Below are 22,491 nucleotides of genomic sequence, written 5' to 3' on the forward strand. Positions count from 1 at the left end.
CTCCTTGACAAATACCTAAATCTGTCATAGTGCGTTTTACTCCTCATCTGTAAATGCTTTTAGGCAGAAAACCATGGATGTTTTTTACTAAACCCTGAAGATTGGGGTTGGATTTTGGGTTCACTAAATGCTCCTTTAAAAATTTTAGAGAATACAAAACAATCATTAAACCATCTGCATTAAGCACTTTTGATAGGTCAGAGAAGAACTGGGAGTAGCAGAGCCTAAAACTTTTAATAAAATTCTTTATTTGTAAAAATAAGTACAGAAAACATTGCAGTGATGTTTTTTACAAACCACTGTTTTGAGAATATAATTCCTGTGAATTATTATGGATTAAAAATCTGCTTTAAAGTTATTTTGGGCATGTTTAAAATCACACCTCCTCCCTTTGTTCTATTTTCTTCTGACAGAGAAGCAGCAAGGTGACTACATTTTGAAGTAATTCTTTTACTGATATAAAAATAATATTTTACATACTGTGTCTTGTTCCTTACCCCCGAGGGTCTCAAAGTGTGTTAGATAAAATATTGTATCTGTAGCAAGTGTTTTGCCTCCTATTGACAAAAATCCACTTGGGAGGCAAATGCAGCAACAGATCACAGTTTATTTGAGGGGTCTGTTCTGAGGCCCGGGGGAATTTCTTTTGGTAGGAAGGACAGAATTTCTTATCAACTGAATTTGAGCATGAACTTGAGGATACAAGAGAGGCAAGGGTCTCATACCCAGCCTCTTTCTGTCACATGCAATGCAGACTCTCACCAATATGCCATTTGATATTTAATGAAGTTAGCTGTGCTGATTATTTGATACAGAAGTTGGAAGGTATCAGGTGCTGCTTTTTTGGTTTTTTAAGAACTAAAATGTGAACTCTTCCTTTACTTTGGCTGAAGTAAGCACAGGGTAGAAGAGTGGTAAACCTTGTAGTTCAGCCAATTTTTGTTAATCATCAGAAACCTGATAACAGCACATATGCACTGTCTATCTTAATTGCTGACAAAATGGTTTAGATAAAATCCCCTATGTCATGACACGTATCCAGTATTGAATGAGCTGTTTGTGTACAGCACATCAAAGTGGTAAGGAGAGAGCATTTTTTACAATCCAGGTAGAATCATGTCAGCACAATGCTGTATTGGGCTCAGTAGTCCTCCTGAAAGATTTGGATGTTAAATCAATCACGTATAATGAGTGGAGCTCTAGTGTGGTGTGAATTTAAGTTCCTCTGAGTGATTGGCAGGGAAGCTATGAGCTGGAATAGTCTTGCTCTTGTGGAATGGAGAACTAAATGCAAGGCTTTAGATTCTGTGAATGGGAGGGCTGAGTATTCCCAGGAAGCAATTTGTTTGTCTTCAGAAAGAGCACATGCTAAGCATGGTTTCTGGCTCTATTTGTATTGATTATGTAATAACAGGTTGTACCACTGGCAGTGGTCTATCATGCTGCTTGCTTCTGTCATATATTTCTTTTGCTAAACTTGCCTTTGGGTTTCAGTTTAGATTTGAGGTAATGGATGTTTCAAGAGAAAAATGAGCCCTGATCTTCTTCCGGTCTCTCTTATATTTTCTTGAAGTGTCTTTCTTCTATTTGATGGGTGGACAGCAGCATTTTCAACAGATGTTTTTCACAGGCTATTGCATAATTATTTTTCAAGTGGCTTCTAAAAGCAGATGTTTCCATGTCTTTGATCTTTCTCCTCCTGACACTTTAACACAAACAGCAGATTCCACTGCTGCTGCCCTTTAGGTCCAGTGAAAGAAAATACCATAGCAGTGATGTTGATTTTTTTCAGCCTATTTGGCAATAATAAACATGTGCAGGCACAATTCTCCTCCCTTTTTCCCTTGTCACTAGAATTGCTTACAGATACTATCTCAGGCTTTCTCTTTTAAAATGTTGCTTTTCTCCATGACCTTTGTCCAAAATTTAGTATTTGATCTTTATTTTATTCTACAGCTTTGTTTCTAGTAACATCTTGAGCGTGTAACTGTGTCTCTTTTACTCTCTGGAGCTTTGGTGTATAATTTTTTTACCTCATACCAAGGTAGATCACAACATCACTGCGGCATCTCCATTACTGTGAAGACCTTTTGACATGATTTTTTTTCCCTCAAATAATCTCATTTTATTTTCCTCTCTTGTGAATAAACATTCAACAACTGGACTTTTCCATTGTTTGCAGAAATAATCCTGCTTTCTTGTAAACCATTTTGTAAGAGGACTTCCTAATTTGACTACTTGTTCCTCAAAGACTAAGGGAATGCAACTAAGAATGAAATAAAGGGCAGGCCCAGACAAGTTTCATCCAGCCATAATTTATCATAACAAAAGATGAACTCTAGCTGTTAGTCTAAAATTATGATAAATGCTTGAATCAAGAAAACAAAAGCTTTCTAGTAAATCTACTCAGTATCTTAATTTTTTGCCTCCAGCATGTAGAACGTCATCTGATGATGTCACATTACAGCTACCTGACAGATCCTGTTCTATTCTCATTCTGGCTTATTTACTAATTAGTGTGGGTGTAGTAAGAAGGATTCTGTTTTCTTCATCTGAACTTCCTAGCACTGACTGCAGCCCTTTGAACCATTCAGCTAGTTGTCAGTCCACCTTCCTCTCCATTTATTTAACTCATATTAATTTTCTGTAAGAATGGTATTGGAGATAGTGTCAAAAGCCCTTCCAAAGTCAAAATAAATTATGTCCACTGCTTGTCCACCCAACTAATCTTATAATAGAAGAAGATTTGATTTCCTCTCCCTAAATCCATACTGACAAGGATCGATCACTTTTTCGTATCAAGTATGTTTGGAAATGCCTTCCAAGATTGGCTTCAACACCTTCCCGTGCACCAAGGTGAGGCTGACTGGTCTATAGTTCTCCAAAATCTCATTCTTGCTCTTCTTGAAGACAGGAATCAGAATTTTTACCATGTAGAAACCTGTTCTACCTAAGCATCACAGATAATTGAGAATCGTCTCACAGTGACATTGACCAACACAAATATGTGCATCTTATTAAGTCCCATAGGATTCATAGGTATCCAATTTGGTTAAGTGTTTCCACCTTGGTGGAAGAGTAATCCTTGATCTAGATTTTCCCACTGGTGTCTAGGGCTTGGAATTCATCAAGTTAAATCTCCTTCTTATTAAAGACTTACTAAAGAGGACACTGAGTATAAAATCATAGAATCACAGAATCAGAGAACCATATAACAACACATGTTGAGAGAGACATTGAATGAACATATATGGCCTAACCTTTTTCAGAAAAGGGAGTCTAGAGAAGATGATCTAGCACCCTGCTCACTTGTATCTTGAAAAGCTCCAGTGGACTCCACTGCACCCTTTGGGAGGTTGTTCCAGTGACTCATTGTTCTTATGAAAATGAAAAATGAAAAATGTCTTTCCTATGTCTTTACTTTCAAGATGAGTTGGCCTTTGTATCTTTCAGCAGCTGGCCTATTTTCCCCCTGGTTTTCTTTTTGCTGCCACTGAACTTGTAGAGGCTTTTCTTGTTCCCTTTCCCATCCTCCAGCTGCTGGTGGCTTTGGCTTTCCTAATCCAATTTCTGTGTGATTAAACCTTTGTATTCTTCCTAGGTCAACCTTCCTTTCTTTCTACCTCTTGTATACTTCCTTTTTGTGTGGGGGTTTTTTTCAGGAGCACCCTTTTCATCCATTCAGGCTTCCTGCCACTTTTGCTTGAGTTCCTGCATGTGGGAATAGACAGTTTTGAGGCATAGATGAGGTGATCTTTGAAAATTAACCCTCTGTCCTGGACGTTTCTTTGCTCCAGGATTCTCCCACAGGATTCTTTCTAAACTGGTTCTGAATCAGGCTGAATCTGCTCTTCTGAAATCTAATGTAGTTCTGCTTGTTGCCTGATTGTCTCTCAGGATCCTGAATTCAATCTCATGGTCACTGCAATCAAGTCACTCAACCTTCAGGGCTCTGATCACTTCTGTATTTACTTCTTCTCTTTGTTGCACCAGGAGGACAGCTCGAGTGAATGACAGGAGTTTACTGATACCAGGAATCTTTGAGCCTTCTTATTTTTTTCTTTCACAATGAAAAATTTGAAGCTCCATGAAATCTCTCCTTTTTTTCTTCTTTTTATTTTTCTTCTTTCCTGGGTTGGTGATTATCTTAGTGTTTTAAGTTTCTGGCAAAGTTAGTGATCACTTCTCCAACAAAAACAAATTTTATCAGTTTTATTATGACATAAAATTTTGATGGAGAATGAATTTGCATTTGACTTTTCATGTTGTTTTTCTTTTCCCTGAACTATTTATCCTGTATCTAATTGTTTTTCCTGCTGTGTAATAAGTCCTGATGACCACAAAACAGTGGAACATGACTGAACATGTAACAAATGAAGATGCTCTTTATTTCAATTTTTCTGTTCTCCAGGTATCTGTTGAATTATCTACTCATTAAGATGTTCTACTTTATCTGGTCTTTCTCATCTGTTTTTTCAGGCTCAAATTTCTTTCTAAAGTGCTGCTAGGCATTCTTAAGCCAAAAAAAAGAGACATGTTTACTTCAGCTAGTAGAGATATAAATGTAGTCTTGCAAAAGGAACCAACTGGTCAGCCTTGTAAAACCATGGGAAACTTTCTTGCAGATTACAGAAAATGAAAGAAAAAAGTGTGCTAATTGTAGTATATTTGTTAACTATGTGGAACAGTGTAACCGTAATACTAGCTGTACCAAAAAAAAGAAAAACAAACAAACAAACAAAAACCCAAAAATCCCCCCAAAACCCAAAACCGAATATAAAATAAAAAAAACCCAACCTATCGGTTGCTGCAGTGTAGTGTTTCCTTCTTTTCCAAAGCATAATCCAAATTTTTCTTGAATTAATGTACACAAGTCACTTTAACTGCTGGCTGCAAAACTTTTGGCAATTTGTTTGATATTTCAAGCAATCTTTGTATAAAAATTGCCTAAATTGTTTATAGGTTTGTTCTCCTGCCCGGAGTTTATTCCATAATCTCTTATTTTGAAAACAAGTGTACTTAGAGGGATGCTATTAAGTAGTTTGGGCCTTGCATTGAAAGGTTGTGGTTAGTGGGAAGGAGATTCATAGAAGTTGGAATCATTATACACATGTTTATCAACAGTTGAGAAAGAATAAAATAAATGAGTCAATTCTACGTAAATATTCCCATGTAGTATTCTTATTATGCAGTATGACAATGATTTAAGTTTTCATAATGAACTCTTTTCTGTTTTTTAAATTCTTGGAAATACAGAGTCACAGAGAAATAAATGACTTGTTAATTGTTCTCTCCACATTGAATGTAGGATGGAAAGGGAGCTGAGTATTAGATGAGGTTGATGACTATATTATGACTATTTCTACTGATTCTTTTTCCGCTTTCAATGTGTGGATTATGTTGCCAAGGTAGGTAGGAATTTTTGGACACTCATAATTGCACAGTCATGGAATTAATAGTAAGCTGGTGTCAAGACTCTATACAAGCGTGTAAGCAACACTTTCATTTGCTTAAGTGTATGCTTAGATTAACCTTGGTTTTGTATTTGCTTGAGGGGAAGGGCAGTAGATGGAAAGCTTTGCCATTTTTGAATCTGACCTGACTCTGGCTGAAGTCAGTGATGCCTCACTGTGCAAAAACTCCTCTGTCTTTGAAGAATTTTATTTGCCATCTGTAAGCACTGATGCTTAAAGACTGGATGTGGCAAATAGTGCCATGGTTTAGTAGAGAAGATGGTGATAAATCAGAGGTTGGACTTGATGAACTCCAAGGTCTTTTCCAGCCCAATTGATTCTTTGATTCTGTGATATTATTTTGTGTCTGGGATAAATAGCTCTGTAGAATAGGTTTAATTAGTTCAGATGCAGCATTTCACTGATATTTCTGCATGGTGCTATAGTTTTTGGGAAGGGAAGATGTGAAATAATTTTTTTTAGTCATCAGAGAATCCAAGCAGGATATTTATTCTTCATAGCCATAAGACGAAATCTGTATGTGAATGATCCAGCTTTGTTCCTAGGCAACAAACAACACATGCTGCTAAATAACCAGCCATTTCCCCCAATTGTTTAAAAAGGGGAGAAAGGTTTTATTGAAGGGGCAATTAAAATTCCGAAACCAAAGACTGAAAAACTCAGGAAATTGCAAAATGAACCTTCATGTTTCTCTGTATACTTTCACTAAGGTTTTAACTGTATGGTATTTAACTAAGTTAATGGTTTCAGATTGTCTGGAATTTATGTGATACCTTCAGACATTTTTAAGAAAGTGTGGTTTAGAATAATTAGTAATTGATAACTCACTGAAGATAGGTGAGAAAAAGGAAAAAAAGTAGTGATTAGCTTTAGAAAGGAGGGGGAAAGAAATGTTAGAAAGAACAGACTGATCAGTATGAATACAATTTCCCTCCAAATGCTAGAGAAATTGCAAATGACCTAAATTTAAACTCATAGAATACACAGAGAACAACATTCAATGTATGAAGAACAGTCAGTAACAAATTACATCAGTTGTCTGTGTCAAGCCAATCCACAACAGAGAAGCAAATCCAGGATACAGAAGAATTAGCAAGTCTATGTAGATTTCAGTAAGATTTTTGATATTGCTTTATATAGCATTCTGATGAGAATCAAGGCAAATATTCTCAATTAACCTAATGTGGAGTGGGTGCAAGAGAGGCTTATTAAGTGCATCTGAATAGCACTTTCAGTAGTTCTTTAATGTATTGAATGAGTATCTGTTCAGGTCTCCCAGTATTCAAGGTTTTAAGTAGTGTCCTTTATGATGGTATTGAATAGACTTATAAAATTTGCAGTTGACACCAACTCTATATGCACTACAGAAAATACTTAGAGTTCAAAAATACATTTAGAAATTAAGTTCAGAGATTGTTTGACATACAAGTAGAAGTTATTGCACTTAGCCAGGAATAATCAACCATGTAAATGCAGAATGGACAACCCAAGTAGGAACTGTAGAAAAGCACTAAGGTAACAGTGGGTCTGAAGCTGAATGTCAGTTGGCAAGGTGATTTTAAGGAGAGGTCTGAATATATTTGGGTTGATTAACCTAAAGAAGAGAAAACCAAAGAGAGGACGTAGTGGGAGAAGAACTAATAAGACTGTATTAGTTCTGTAACAAGAAAGGTCTGATTAGAAGTAAGGAAAACAGTTCTAATGACAAGGGAGGAGAAGTGCTGGAACAGATTGCTTACTGTTAGCTTGGAGCATCCATCAACAGATGAGACAAACAGCTGTTAGGAATGACATGGTTATAACTGAGCCTGCTACACTGTGGGATGGGGGAAATGGATAACCTCTGGAGTGATTCTGTGTTTCTGTTTATGACATTTTCCTGCAGAAATCTTATTAGAAACAAGAGTTGAAAGTGGAGCACTTGTGATTCCTCCTTCTGCACACTGAGTATTCTTACTGCAGTGTATGGACTCTCCATGAGTAGAAACACAGTGGCTGTTCACTTTATTTAATAGGTAAGCTTTTTACTGCATTCACTCAATTATCATTCATATTGTGTGGTGTGGGTTTGGCCCAAAATTCATCAACAGGCAGAATGGGTTAATAGAAAGAGCAGGAAATCAGTTTTCCTTGCTTTGCCACATTTGGTAATCCAGTTTAAATCCCTTGGGCTCCTTTTGGATTCTTTCCCATAGGGTTTTTTTTTTTCTGTATTTTTTTTTCCCTACATGATTCAAGGTCTTGCTTGATGCAAGCACTGGTAGAAAGGCATTATGCCACTGTGGGTGTTTGTGTAGCACCTTGAATTACAGTGCTTGAGCTTAATTGAATATTCAGTGTGCTACTGTAACACAAGTAATAAGCCACAATAACAGACGATGAAGACCACAAGTCTTCCTGTTGACTCCAGTGGAAGTAATTGAATCAGGCCTTGAATGAATGAAGAGGGGATCTTAAAAGGATATTCTTGGTCAGTAGTCTCTCCAAATGTCTTCACATCCTTGTGCCATCTTATTCTCCCGTTCCCATTTGCTTGTGTGAGCTGTCATCTTACTCTGATTTGATGTGTCCCTGCTGGAGCATTTTGAAATACAGAATACATGAAATATGCCTTTCATATGAGCATGAATTCTAGTTTTGTGCAGACATGTCTGTGGTCAAAATATGATATTCTCTGTCTAGTCTTATAGTTCAGAGGCGACTCTTTCAACTTATCTAGGAAAGCATATTTTCCTAGAGAACTGGCTTGTACACAGGGTATATAGAGAATGGAATATTTTAAAAATCATGAGTAACTCTTTCAAAAATGTTGGACTAATAGCACAAGTCACAGCATTCTACATTTCAGAATCTATTTTTTATTTTTTTCTGTCATTTAAAGCCAGTATTTCTTTAAGTTTTACATGATGTATTTTTTCATTGGGAAAAAAAAAATCAGAGTCTAGCTAATGGTGAGACAGCTTAAAAATAATTGTAACTAGGAACTGGGCCATGATTAAAATTGTTCAGCTGTTCGTTTTATTGTTTGTTCCCAAAACCTTAAATGCACTCTCTGAGAACAATAACAACAGTTAGCATGTAACTCCGTATGGGCCAATTCATGCAGTCTTCTCTCAGCCCTTTCTTCCTGCAGAAAAACTCCTGTTTAGGGGACTTTGTAAGGAATTCAGGGCTGGAACTATCTCTTCTAACTATTTTGTAATAATAACATGGAAACTACCAAGAAGAAAGGAGGAAAAAATCATAAAGAAGAAACAAAATGAAGTCTACCTTGCCAGCATAATTGGATTTGAGGGAGTGAATAGAACAGCACAGTCTGTGATATCCCCTTTGAATAGTATCTGCATCTTTTTCAGCCTCTGTGAAATGTGTGGGATATTTACTATTTGGTTTCCTACAAGAGGGATGAATCTCTGCAATGAGGGTTACAGTGGTAGGAATGGCAAAGAAAAATATACAGAAAAAAGATGATGGCCACTTGCTACGGTAAAACAAACTGGTTTCATGAGGAAGAAATCATATTTGCTGTTGGTTGACTTTAGCTGAGTTGTAGAAGGTGGCAGCTTTTTCAGGCAGTGGCTGGTTGACCTTCTTAGTTGCTTGATTTGGCCTCTTTGACTCTGCACTAGCTAAGGACCTTTGTTGTTAAAAATGGACTTTTCTCCTACACATCTGAAATCTTGGTCTATGTTTCCATGTGCAGAACAAACTTTTAAGACTGATGGTGAAATACAGGAGATTGTAACTTGTTGTGGCTGAGCTCAGAAGTGATGAGCCACATTTAGGGTGGGATTCTCACCCTAAATTGCTGCTCAACAGCTGCTGGAAAATACAGTTATGCAGGCACCCATGAAAGCTGCACTCAAAGTGCCAATTTATAGACAGCTAGAATATATACAAAGACTATATAGTTCACAGTGCCTTTCCACTATAAAACATCTTATGACATCATTAATATTTTGATTTCACTGAATTTCAGCTGGGTTACCAAGTGTGTATGGGATGCACAGTTGGGTCCATTTATTACTTAATTTAGGAAGAGCTACTGTAAGCATAATTTAAGCCTTTTCTCTCAGGAGAAGTATTGAAACCTCATTCACGTTTTAGGATGAGTAAGGATGTGGTGTCACTCACAGCAGGAACCTCATTTAGAGCCCATCGATGTCAATGGAAACACTTCCCTTTGCCTCAGTGGGCTATGGACCAGGACTATGCAAGAGCAAGAGAACTAAGGATTCTGCTGACTGTACCATATAGTATATGCTGTACAGTTTTACTAAAATAAACACATTTACTTAGCCAAAATACTTAACGTTTAATTTAAAAAGCATAATATAAAAAGAATGGTTTTTGCTTTACTGATGTTTTAAGCTTTAATTTAATGTAACATAGTGAAAAAGACACCAAATATTCTAGTTTTGTTTCATTAGAACCAGATGGTCCATGAAAGACTTTTTGGCTAAATTAGAGTTGCGAATGCTTATAAACTCTGACTAGTCTGAAAATGTGCTCAAAATTGCTATATCAGATGATATGCCCAGTTTTATAATGTGAAATTCTTTGGCCATTTTACTAACATCCTGGTAAGGTGTTGTACAATTCAGGCAATTACAAGAAACTCTTTTGGATGCTACTGTCATTATTGTTCTGCTTTGGAATTGGAAAAACAACAAAATTGCTCTAATGCAAGCGAAATATCCGAGAAAACATCACAGTGATGTTGTTAGTGAAGAACTAATGAGGAAAAAGAATTGCTATTACTTATTATTGAATTTTTTTTATATGATGAGATAAATTTGTTTGTCTCAAAAAATTACCACCCCCCCCCCTCAAAAAAAAAAAAAAAAAAAAAAAAAAAAAAAAAAAAAAAAAAAAAGCCCCAGCCAAAAACCTCATGCCTTTCATCCTGAGAGAATGATAAATCTTTTCTCTTTATCCTAACAACACTGCTGGTATGGTAAATACACATCCCCAGCTGACAGTGATCAGAGAGAATATTAACTCCAGAATAAAATATTAAAGTAATAATGACCATCAGGAATGACACATGGAATTTGAATTTACTTCAGTATTGTTTTACTGCAGTCCTGTGGCAGTCCTTCTGTGTTCTGGGAAGATATCTTGTGCGTTCTGATGAGTGGAAAGCAGAGGCAGTTTTGATGGGGTGGACAGGTAGGAATTAAAAAAAAAATGCTTTGAAGAAATATAGGTAACCTGAAACATATTTCCTCTTGCTAATAGAAATTGAGAGAAAAACAAATGCCCATAAGGGGTTACTAGGGTTCAACTCTGTTTAAGGTCAGAGGTAACTTTCATGGCATTTTGCCCTGACTTATATAACAGGTTGCAGATTGCAACCAGTAATCTGCAGTTGAATTGGAGCATATCAAGTGTCTTTGGTTGCTACTTTTAAAGGTCTTGATTATGTTATACAATAGTTTCATACCTTGGGCATTAGGAATGGATTTTCAAAACTTTTTTCCTGCGATTTCCTACTAATCCTTCTCAGGTGAGAACTTCTTGCCTCTACTGTTTTAGTGGTTTCATTGTTCCTAAGTAAGCTGTTTTCATGCAGGAGGCAAATGGGATCATGTTTTCTGGGTAGGTATGTCTTAATTTCAGTACTGAAACCTGGTCTTGCTTTAAGTTTTGCAAATACAGATCAAACTGATTTGAATAGGGCTACTCACCGAGTAAGGGCTGAGATGGAAAGTCCTTTCAGGAAGTCAAACTACCTTTAAAAGAAAACCAATTTTTGCAACCATGGCAATGTGAGGGTGACAGTAGGTAGCACAAGTTCTCAATTCAGCAGCACTGTATCTCTGAATGAGTCAAAACTGTAATTGTTTTATGACATTTAGTTTCTTTCTAACTTCTTACCCAAATTCCTGGTAGCTTTTCTAGCCTGATTTTTTTTTTTCCCCAAGCAGCTGTATATATACACATATACATTTATATGTAGGTGTGTGCAAACACACATTTTGCATATGTCTGATGGAGGTTGTGAGTTTGTATCACTGATTTGCACAACGAAGTCAGGTGGGTATATATAGCCCAACAAATATTGACAAGTCCTTTGGTCTTCTGTAGTTTCACAGTAGGGTGTTGCCTTAGGATTTTCTTTGCTTTTAATCTGTCTGGACTTAGGACATTCCTTTTCATTTAAACATTGAGGTCTAGTGAATCAAGCACTCCTGACTTCATACATTGTAATTGACAATTTTTATCTATTAGAGAGTTTAGATGAAAAGTTTTATTGCCTCTACATGCTCAACCAGACCCTTTCAGAATTAAAGATAATGAAAAAAAACCTTAATGATCATTAAAAGGCATGACTTGCACAATTCTCTATACAAAATCATAGAATTGTTTTGGCTTTGCCTTATTCAGCATTAGCACTAATTTGGAAGCTAACTTGTATCTTAGTGAGATTTTTGAAAAACTACTCTGTCTGTCAAGTTTGTCAGGGAACTTGAAGCAAGAAAAACTTAATGCGACTTTGGGTTAATATTTCTCAAGAATGTCTATGTCATAAAACCCAAGACATTCATTTGCATAATTTGGCCCTGGGGTACAGGGAGGAGTGGGGAATAGGCAGAGGAAAATGTACTGGAGGAGCAGAAGAAATTTTGATCAGAGAGACTGTCAGAAACTTGTGAATTTGCACAAAGCTGTATGTCTTTAAAAAAATTAAGTGGAAAGAATCTTGACTCAGATGTCTATAACCATTTCTTAATCTGTGACCTACAATCTGTCCTTTTAGAAAATACAGACTCTGCAAACCTCACATTGTAAAATCACTGTGGAAATTGCAGCTCAGGCAAAGATTTAACTTTGGAACAAGCAATGAGTTTATATTAAAAGATACTGATGGTCCACTGGATAAATTATGCATCCAGACAAGTCCTGCAAAAGATGAAATCCTTCCCTTTAGAACTAATGTGTCTTTGCATTGTGTCCAAAATATGTGGCACCAGTGGTGCCAGAATAGGGACCTCGTGGAGATCCTGGATTCTACTCTCCTCCCTGGCTTCTGCTCTTGCTTTAGAGAGTAATGAAGGAAAATCTAGTCAAACAATCTCTTCTCCCAGAATATCAACTCAGTGCTGCAGGTCTTTGTGGTTCCAACATAAAACCAGCCACTGCTCAACTGATTTTAAACTTAAATGTTCTCTCTGGACCATGTGCTGTGAAGTGGCCCATGCACATAAGCAGCTCTTGGAAGTCTGTCAGCCACTACCTGCTCTGAAGGTATTAACCTATACAATGAAACTCAGATACTGTGGAATGCCAAACACTCATTAGTCTTCCTAATAACAACCTTGGGCAAACACAAATGACTGTATACACTGTGCTGAGCTGTGTAATTACTTGTATTTGTTATAATGGAGATGTCAGAGCAGGCATCTTGTGGCTTCAAAGTACTTTGCTTGTAAATATGAAAGATAATATTAAAAATGTCTTAAAAGACAACTTGTAAAACAGGTAGAGACCATTTTTATTGCAAGAGAGTTATTGCAAGAGAGAAGCAAATAACATAATGATTTAGTTCTGGCCTCATTTTGCAAACTTAAATTTTGCCCTTAGGTCAGGAGATATTTGAAAGCTGATGCTACACAAACCTGTGCTTTGGTCCTAGAACTAGCAAATAAAACACATGGTAAATACTGAAACCCCAAACAAGAAAAGCTTTTTTGAGAGTTTAGGTTAGAGTCTAGGAAGTCAGGAAAAGGGAGAAGGAAATACAGACTTTTTAATGATTGCTTTAAAGTTATTTTGTATGTCAGCTCACAATGAGATTCTCTAGCTCTGCACGTGAGGAAAGAGTATATTGTAATTTCAAGACAAATTAGAGAAATATCCAATACTGCCTCAAACTGTCTGAATCCATTTAATACCAAGAAGTGAAAAAGTCAGACAAATCCATGGTAGTGTTTTAGGCTGTATGACCTAGTTGAGGGCTACCTCGTAGGTGCTTAAGGCCACACACGAAGCAGTAAATGCAAAACCCTGTGAATGGGGAGCCATGTGCAAAAGGCAAAAGAAAAGTGCAATTTATTGGAAAGTTATAACCCAACATGGCCATACTAACCAGGAATTGTCAGGATGATGTGAAGCAGAAATTCTCATTCTACTTTTCATTAGGTGACAAGGTGACATCATGCGGTGTGTACTATCTCTGGTGTTGACTTTGTGCCTTGGGGAAGCTGTTGGAGAAGAGCACAAGGAGGAATTTTTGTGCATTCATTTGGATTGGGAAGCTCAGTTCATGTGTTCAAGTCGTAGCTTCTAAGGGCAGAAGGGAGCACAGTGAGCACTCCCCGGTCCTGATGTAGCACAAAATTTTAAAGAATCATTGCTGTTCCTGCAATCTGTTATGTGACTCTGCAATAGCTCCTATGCCAATGCATAGCCACAGACAGGATGGTTTTAACATGAATCAAACCAGCCAGCCAGCCAGATATTTTGAGGCACATAATGTAATTATTGATATGAAAATCAAAACAAGGTGCCATATAAAAGCAGCCACTGTTAGATCATTACAGACGAGACCATCAGTCTTTTTCCTGTAACAAACTCTGTATTCATTATTTTAGCTCAGGATATTTTTTTCATTGCCTGAATTGGCTGTTCTCTTAATGAATATTGCAAATCATGACCCAAATTATATGCCTTGAGCTGTCTTGATTTTTGATTTGCAATGAAGGTTTCGGGAGCTTGATTTGTGTCATTGCAAAACATTTCCTGGTGGAGGAAAGGGGGAGACACACCATGGAGGTGCAGAATTCTGTGTGACCAAGCAGTGAATCAGACCTCTGGTACAGAGTAATCTCCATGCTGTGTTTGGACTTCACCCTAGGCTCTTTCTCCTTCACAGGAGGTAGTAATGATTTTGACAGTGTTTTCATAAAGACTTGAAGTGTTTCAATGAACAGATTGAAGCTTTTACTGCTAGTGATGTATGTCAACTCTATTAGTGTCATGAATGGAAAATTTTGGGGGAAGAAGCGAAAACATCCTGAAATTTTGTTTCCAAGTTGATATAAAAATGGACTTCTTTTACTTACTTGCTTCTTTCCAGGTAATGTATTTTACCTTTTAAAAGATTATGGATTAACTTCTGGTTGAAAATCAAAGCAAAATAGAAGAAAAGTCAGAATCATCAAATCCAAATGTCTGTTAAAAGCTACTGAGAAACATTTTTTTTTTAGTTGAGATATTTCTATTTTTCAATTAAATCATATGCTTTATATATATTTGACCTTTGTGCAAAAAAGCCACAAAGATTTATTGACTGTCACAAGTTGCAATAAAAATGGAGTTCCAGTAAAACAAATATGAAGAATTTTAAAGACAAATTAATTAGCTCAGACTCAAATTTTTTCTGTACCATAACAGGCAGCAAACATATATGTCCAGTGGCAACTGGGAATTATATGCAGACACCTGTTAACATCTGTTTTCTGTGTATCATTTACTGTCCAAGCAGGGCAACCTCTTTGTCACATTGACCTTAAACTAAAGTCAGTCATGAAATAAGAACAATGAGTCACAGTAATTGCTTGGATCAAGCAAAGGACCAAAAGCTCTTGGAGCTGTTCACCTTCAGGGTGTGCTTTTCAGCCCAGCTTCTTGAACAGATATCTAGGGAGAGTTGGGATGGGTTGGCCTCTCTGAGATGGGGAGATGTTGTGCAATAGGATCTTCTTGCTGGCTGGTTCTTTCATGTGGGTGGAGTTTTGTTGTTCTTGTTTTTATTGTTATGGATTGTGAGATGGGGAATTGTTTTTCCATTAGCAAAGGCAAAACAACTGCTTTCAGTGTAGAGTGACCTTTTTGATTATGTACATGAACCACAGACAAAAAGAACACAATAAAATACTCCATGGGCAAACATAGTGAGCTTGACTCATCACTCTGTTACTCCAGTTCTGTACCAGATCAGTTCAACTGAACAAAGATGGAACTTTACCATCCATACTATCTGAAGCAAAGGGGTCTTGTTCTGCCCCTGACCAAAATGCTGATTTGCAGAGAATGAGCACTGCTCACTCTTTGTAAAGAGAATTATTATCCATGGGGATCTAGAGTGTGAAGAAAAGCTTGGCGCAGAATACTGAGGTGGAGGATGTGGTGTGTGTATCACATACACAACAGGATGTATCCTGACGTGGCGTGTTTTATGAAGAATGTTCTGAACAATTAGACTAAACAAAAAGTTCAGTAGAAGTTGCAATTTCTAGTTCACAGTGACCTCCACAATATCAGAGAAGGTGTCAGCACTTTGACTGTTTTACAGAAAATACTTGCATCCATGTCAATTCTAGGAAACAGGCCTTTCTAATGGGTAGTGTCTGACATAACACATATGTCACACTTATCCTTGTTAGGATGTTTTGAGGCTTTCCTTTGAGTAGCTCCCTACCACAGAAATAAATCATCTCCTCATAGAGAGCAGCAGATGAACAACAACAACAACAACAACATGTGAGAAGAGGATTTATGGTGGTGGCTGCTTTCCCCGCTGCCGTAGGTGCCCGGCACTGCAGTTCCATGGTGCCTCCTAGAGGCGCCGGGAGCTGAGATATCCCCGGTGTGTGGGGACAGCCCGCGGTGCCAGCTGTGTGTTTACCAGCCTGTCCGCCCATTTCTCCATCAGCTGTTGTGACTTGAGACTGTTTGATTCGTTTAATGCAATAGAAATGTTCGGTTCATGGCCACATGTCTGCTAAAGTGCTAGATAACCATAGATTGTGCTCTATGGTTTCTGTCTTGCCTTTATTCTCTCACTGTGGATGCTACACTAATACCTACACCTTCCAGGTGAGAAAAAGGAATCCTTGCTTTCCAGGACATGGCAAGTCTAGGTGAGAAGTATGCCATTCTGTGAAGGACGATCACAGAGCAGCATGTTGATTGGCAGACTTAACTACATTGTAAACACTTTTAATCTTCAGCCAAGGTAATGGCTTGCAAAACCCAGACGAATTTGTTTCAGATAACTGAGTCCAGTAGGCTGTACTCCTGAAAACAAAGCAAATTGAACACTGACTGTGCAAGCCATGGCTATTCTTGCAATCTCTAGATAGGTGCTTGTTAGAAACATTTTTGCCCATGTTGACACTGGGTTACTTCCAGTAGTCAGAAAAGAATGTGGAATACAGATTGAATAGAGGATAGAAAAGGATGAGTTTGGATATTCAGCTTGTCACTTCTTTTGGCACTTGGAATCCAGATGGTATATTTCTGGCATCTGCGTTCTCCAGGCTTTTTTTTTTTTTTTTTTTTTTTTTTTTTTTTTTTTTTTTTTTTTTTTTTTTTCTCTTCTCTGTAACTTGCCTCATTCAAAGTGGTTAGGACTGATATTATGTGACACTGTTTTGTACAGACCATTTAACATTTCTGAGATGGGTTAAATCATTTCAGTGTGCTGCAAGGTTTTCAAATACTTTCAGAGAATGACCCATTTCTGAACAGAAAAGCTTCCTGTTTGACACATCCCTTCTGTTCACAGCTGCTTACATCATTGCTTCCCATCTGTGATCCTGTTGTCCATTTGCAACCACATTGTTTCCCTGTTCAATGGGAAATGCAGGCTAGGACTACTAGGGGAAGCAGAAATATTTAATGTATCTTCCAGCAGTCTTTACTGTGACAAGAGTTTTATTCTTTCTGGACAGAGGCTAGTCATTCTGGATAATGCTACAATTGATTTGGCCAAGCTGATGAACTTAAAAAGTTCATCATGCTGTTCCTGCTCATGCTTCAATGCTCCTTTCTTCCTGTGTGTTTTGACTCCTTGTACTCACTCATGATTCAAGCTCCTGTGGCAAATCTTGTCTCTCTTTTAGTTTTCATTATGGTTCTGGTATTAGGATAAGGTGGTTTTTTTTCTTGTCTGTCCTGAATCAGAAGAGGCATCTGGACCTTTATCAGGCAATTAAGCAGAAGTGCAAAGCAGAAGCAAAATCAGTGTAACTGTATAGCTGTAATGTGTAATAGGAATTCTTCAGTTCATCAAAACTGATCCTTGGTGAGTGGTACTTGTAGTAATAACAAGGATATAGTACTAGGTAAAGCATTAGAAAATACGAAATGAAGGGGTTTATCTTGGTGTTGCCTTGCTTGCCATCTTCTTGAATCAGGATGAAAAGGGTGCATGTGTGTGACAAGTTTCTGTTAAATAGTCCTGAGGCATTATAGCTTGGATTGGATAGGCTTTTTTTAAAAAATAAAATATTATTATTATTTTTAACATTTAAATAGAGGTTTGACCTGGAGTAGAAGGAGACAGATGGTGTCTGATGGCAAAGCTTTGACCCTGATGGTGACATTGTATTTGGCAAGAAACCAGTTCTGTCTAGGTTCATGTGGACGTACCAGACTGTTTTGGTTTTTTCTTCAATGAAATCATCAATTGTCACTGAGACTGAAGGGAAGACTAGATAAACCTCTGCATTGTCTCTGAAAAATTAACTCTATTGATCATATAAGCTAACATCCAGTTCTTTGTGCAGGCAGACAGTGTGGCAAAGGGGAAACAAAAGGGCAAGCAAGACTGTATATTGGGTGAAAATACAGCTCAAATGCAGATTCTGTTTAATATATATGAGCAAAACTCAAAGACTGTTGGGAATGTGTAGTGCATCAAAGCTGGCTGTGTGTGAAACCAGATGGGTTTGTAGCTGAAACAGTTCTATTTCTGAGGATATCGAAAATCTGCCTTGACTGAGCACAACCTACTCCCCAGGGGTGTTCCTCAAGCAATTCTAGATCTTGGGGCAATCTCAGGATTCCCCTGGAACAGCTTGCTGCTAAACAATGAAATGCATTTACTTTTCTAAGACAGAATATTGTTGACATTTCCTTCTTGCAGGAGACTTGAAGGTGCCGTGTTTTGACTTCTGTTTAGAATGAAGACTTGTTTGGAAATGTGGGAAGTTCCTCCCTACAGAGCAGAATGTCCAAGTTTTTATCAGCTGTTGCAGAACTGTGGTGCTCTCTGGAAATGGAGACCTTATGCCAGATCAATACCTCCAGGGCAAGAGAGAAATATCATTAGGTCACTTAAGCAGACATCTCACAGCTTCCCCTTGCTCTTCCTTGACAAATGACTGCATTTTAAAAAAATATGGTATTTTTTCCTTTCCTAAGGCAAGTTAATGAGCATACAATGATTATCTTACCATGGTATCTCAAGCTGAAACAAGGTGTCTGAAATATCTGCAAGGTCAAGCTAGAATTATGCCCTAAATTGTGTTGCTCTCTAATTTAGATGTAAGTATTGAACAATAGATTAACTAATGGGAGTCATTCATTCTGTAGTAGAAGTGCACTTCTTATTTTCAGACAGGACAATTTTAAGAATAATCATTTGTATCCCCTTACTCTTGGAGAAGGCTTGAGGTAGTAATCAATGTTGGTTGGGCATTAAAAAAATATTATTTTTTATTCTTTGAAATTAGATTGAGAATGGCATTTGAATGCAATTTTTTTATGCTGAAGTGTGTCTGAGGTTGAGAGTGCTGAAGTATGTCTGAAGTATAAACTGACACTATGAGACACCTGTAGCAGCAGCTAAAAGACAGGAGGAATCTATTCCTTTGCTGAGTTTCTGCTGAGGCACTTTGCCGTAAGACTGCAGGTGATGTACTCTTCCAAGTTCTCCAGACATGGAATTTGCTATTGTTTCTCCAAACTTCACAGTGCTGGTTTTGGAGAACTAACCATTAAATCATCTGCAGTCAACTGACTGACCCATCATGTTTTAATTAAATCACTTTAATCAACAATCCTGATGAACAAATTCAATTTTTAAATTTTCTATTTAGGAAGTGTTGTCTATGTAATTTCAGATATTTCCCTCAGAGATAGTGTAATTAGTTTCTTCTTTATATGTCCAATTGCAGATTTATTTGTGATTAAAATTGTATTACTAGTATCCAGTATCAGTATCTCGCATGCCTCGGATTCCACCATTGAGGCTGTTGGCATTTAAAAAAGCAAGCAATAAAAAAAAAGAAAAAAAACCCAAAAAACCTGCAGAATTAAGAGAGAAAAAAATAATCTCAAACAAGATAATGTACATTTAGATTATTTATGGTGCAGTCATGCTCGTTTAGAAATAATTATTTGGTCTGTTCTTCTCTCTATGAAACTAAGTGATGAGGCATGTCTGGGACTTATTTTTGTTAACAGAATTTGAACAGGTAAAAGCTCTGTGTTTTAAGGGTAAAGTTTAGGGTTTATGAATAATTTTTCTGTGAACTGGTACTTTCCCACAATGAAGCAGCTGGCTGAGAGTACAGTTTTCCCTGAGTTAGATGAGATCGTCTGTATCCAGGAAGATTTTCCCTGGAAGTTTTTCAGCACTGCAGGAATGGAGAGGTCCCTTGGAAGCTCTTTCTGCTGATACATAAGTCAGGCTGTCGAGAGCTCTTTGCTATGTGTTTCTGTGACTCCCATAATCTGTAAACCTGATACTTGTGTGGTCAAAGTATAGCTGAAACGGAAGGGAGTGTTTGTGAGCTTATGACTGGACTAGCTGCAGTTTCACAGAAGAAAACCAGCTTTATCTCTCTAATCCTTCTGCTGGCAGGCAGGACATGAAAAACGAAGGTAAGACACTGTACCTATTTACTGCTTAATTTCTCTCCATAAATTCTAATCTTGTGGTTAGAAAACCCAACAAAATCCAGTAATTCTCAAATGTAAACAAGTAGAAAAATAATACTCCAGAGTGCAGGAGTTTGTAAGTATCCAAACCCTAAATATGTTAACACAGCTGTGTGTCATGTGATCCATTGCAGTTCTAACACAAAAATATGTGAAATGTTTGAAAATGTCCAGAATACTGCAAATTTCTGATGATCCCCTAACTGAACAGCAGCAAAGCAACTTTAAAAATCCAAAAGGAATGAATAAAGAGTTGTGCTGAAATGATATAAACAGCTCTTTTCCTTAGCTAATATTTAAAAGTTCCAACTAAAGCCCTCCCACAGTAAAGCTGTGTAAGCTAGAGGTCTTGCAATACTTTCTGAATGTATTACTCTGCCTGTGAGCAATCCAGCTGTGTTTTAAGGCATTCCCATAATCTGTTTGGGTTTTTGGGGAGGTCAGTATGCCACAGTTCAGTGAGAGGCAGTTTCTTCAGATGTTGCTGAACAAGGTAGCACAGAACAAGAAGTATTCTGGCAGTGGCAGTGTGGTATTCCAGCTCGCGTAACTGCTGTTGCTGGTTTCTGAATGTCTTGTCTGTCTTTATGCGGGGTGTTCTTAATGCAGCTCCACGACTTGAAATGTTTGTGTCTCCTGGTCAAAGGCTGGAGTTCTGTACACTCCAACTATACCCTCAGCTGGGTTCCTGTGGCAGGTAAAGCATTGGTGGGAATACCACCTGTGTGTGCAACATTTGAAAGCTAAAAGTCATCGTTAGTCAAGAAGCTAACCTGTACCCTTTGAAAGCCCAAAGTGGAGTGAAAAGCACACAGAAAGTCACAAAAACATGGCAGAAAGCAAAACCAATTGCTTAGAGAAGTATTGTGGAATTTACTAAGTCATAAGTGTTATCTGCATGCCAGGTCTTCTTTCAAAGACACAGTGTTTTTTCCACATAGTAATAAACCTAATAACCTTCTGCAAATAGCTTTTTGCCCCTGAGCAATAAATGCAGGATTCAGCTATAATGATAACTGCGGGAGATTAGAAGTTAAGCCTCCATGAAAAAAGAGAACAAAGGAAATTTATGTGGATTCAGTAACATTTACAAAATAATTTTAATTCCATGCAGTTTCAAAAGCAATGTTTCCATGTGCTAATAATGTCAAACAAAAAATAACACTACTTTCACATTTTCTTTTTTTTTTTTCCTTTTAAATATATTTCCTTCTCATTTCTACTACTTGAGCAAAAATGTTATTTCTTGGTTTAATCCAGCTCAACATATCTTAAAAGGCATTTTGTGGAGCAAACTTTTCTACTTCATAAAATTTCTATTCATTGTATTTTCAACCTCTGATGCTAAGAGAAAGGTGTCACCTCCTAGTTATTTTGTACATTCAAAGAAAATGTTGCCAAAATATATGGTGGTTGGTGTTGGTTTCTAACAGGTTTTAACTGTCTCTTCCTGGAAAAAGCCTGCTTGGAATTAAATTTCAGCAAGCTCAGGTATATAGTTACAGAATCTTTTCTTAGGATCTTTCTTCTGGGACAGGGTCTGGTTTGATTAATCCTATTATTCAGCAAGTGTGAATGACTAGTATTGAACTAGTATTGAACATGAAAATATTGATCTATATTGATTCTCTGTCATATTAGAAATCATTGCTTCTGATAAATGTATCTAAAATATATTTGTCCACTGCTATCACTGCCAAGAATCCTGGGCTGAATCAAAAGGCCAGCAGGTTGAAGGAAGTGATTCTTCCCCTCTGCTTTTGTGAGACCCCACCTGGAGCATTGCATACAGTTCTGGTGTCCCCAGTACAAGGAGGACACAGAACTGTTGGAGCAAGACCAGAGGGGACCTCGAAGCTCTTAAGAGGACTAGAGCATTTCTCCTTCAAAGATTGAGAAAGGTGGTTCAGCCTGGAGGAGAGAAGGTTGTGTGGGGAACTCAGCAACCTTCCTGTATCTGAGGGGGGCTGCAGGGAAGTTCTGAGCAGCTTGGTCTGGTGGGAGATGTCCCTGCATGTGGCAAGGCAAATTGGGACTAGATGGTGTTTAAGGCCCATTCTAACCCCTCAGCTTTCCATGGTTCTGTGATTGTGGCATCTCTATAGATGTATAAAACTCACCAAACAGAAGGGCCATTTCTTCACAAGCCTTCGTGAATTCAGGTATTTCACACAACATTTTGCTGCTTGTCCAGCCAATGCCTTGTGGAAATAGTGCCAAGATGCAGAAAAGAGCATAGATTGTAGAAATGAGTAGGAATGGTGTGAAGGCTGGATTTTTTCCAGAACTTTTCTGTCAATCAGGCAGATGATCTGAGATGCAGTGCCTTGGTGCTTCAGGT

The sequence above is a fragment of the Zosterops lateralis genome, assembly GCF_965231275.1.
Source record: "Zosterops lateralis genome assembly, chromosome: 6".
In the NCBI taxonomy this organism is placed as follows: domain Eukaryota; kingdom Metazoa; phylum Chordata; class Aves; order Passeriformes; family Zosteropidae; genus Zosterops; species Zosterops lateralis.